Below are 1395 nucleotides of genomic sequence, written 5' to 3' on the forward strand. Positions count from 1 at the left end.
AAGGAGCTCTAGGACTTTTAAGTACTGGACTAGGTAAATTTTCAGTTTCTGATGCTTGAGGTTGAAAGGTAGTAGTTTTAGAAGGTGACTCGACAGATGAGTCCTCTATATCATCAAGTGCAACTACCTTATTATCTATTTGTTTTCCCGATCTTAAGGTATGAATGGCATTTACACCATTAACTTGGTTTCCTTGTTGGGGTCGTGGACCATTTTGGTTCCTAGGATTTGGCTCAGGTTGGCTAGGTAACCTACCATGTTCTCGTTCACTAATGGTCGAAGCCAGCTGACTTACTTGCATTTTCATACGGGCTATAGCTTGGGTGTTATTATTTATGAATTGACCCGTGGTTTGCATAAAGCTGGTATGTGTCTTCATCATGGCTTCTAGGCTTTTCTCTAAAGAGATAATTTTTTTGTCATTATCATGGAAGCCTGGCGGGTTGTTCATCACTGGGTTGGACCTTAGATTTTGCTGATTGAAATTTGGATTGCCTACATTAGGATTCTGGGACCATGAGAAATTTGGGTGATTCCTCCAACCTGGGTTATATGTGGGTGCATAAGGATTGTTCAATGGTCCTTGATAGGTGGCATTCACCTGTGCACACTCATTCGAGTAGGAACATTCTTCTAAGATATGGTCTGGTGCATTGCACCCTTTACACATGGGTGCAGATATTTGATTTACATTGGCTGGTCTCTGTAATTCTAAGGCTTCCAATCTACATGTTAAGGTTGCAATCTTGGCCTCTGATGCTAGGGTTGGTTGAATTTGATGCATTCCTCCTCTTGAAGGTGTAGCTTTATCAGGTTCCCTAGTTGCTTTCCACTGTAAATTTTTCTCGGCTAGGTCTTCTAAGAATTGCCAAGCTTCGGTAGTTTCTTTGTCCATAAATTGGCCTTGGCACATGGACTCTAGCATGGTTCTTGAGTTTGAATCTAACCCCTCATAGATGATCTAGCATAGTCTCCAAGTTTCTATTCCATGGTGTGGGCATTGGGTCAAAAGATTCTTGAAACGATCAAAGTACTTCCAAAATAATTCACCAGCTAGTTGGTAAAATTGATTTATTTCATACCTAATCCTAGCTGTTTTATGATGGGGGAAATACTTTTTCAAAAATGTTCTCACAAAGCCCTCCCAGGTAGTGACAGAATGGTTTGGCAGACTATAAAGCCACTTCTTAGCATTATCCTTAAGGGCAAAGTTGATTAATCTAAGTTTGACCTCATCCTCTGTTAATTGCAGTTTCATGGTTGCACATACCTCCTCAAATTCTCTAATAAATATATAAGCATCCTCTAATCCTGTGAATTTTGGAAGCATATTTATGATTTGAGGTTTGATTTCAAAATTGTTAGCTGTGGGTTGTGGCAACCTGATACAAGATG

General features: G+C 39.9%; 1 non-coding gene across 1 annotated transcript; it reads left to right on the forward strand.

Annotated features, from left to right (window-relative positions):
* Window positions 1–983: 983 nt before the first annotated feature.
* LOC140852299 (small nucleolar RNA R71) lies at window positions 984–1090 on the forward strand. Its single transcript, XR_012135201.1, has one exon. It is a non-coding gene; the product is annotated as a small nucleolar RNA R71 (small nucleolar RNA).
* The last annotated feature ends 305 nt before the right edge of the window (window positions 1091–1395 follow it).

Source organism: Elaeis guineensis, chromosome 10 (assembly GCF_000442705.2).
Source record: "Elaeis guineensis isolate ETL-2024a chromosome 10, EG11, whole genome shotgun sequence".
In the NCBI taxonomy this organism is placed as follows: Eukaryota; Viridiplantae; Streptophyta; class Magnoliopsida; order Arecales; family Arecaceae; genus Elaeis; species Elaeis guineensis.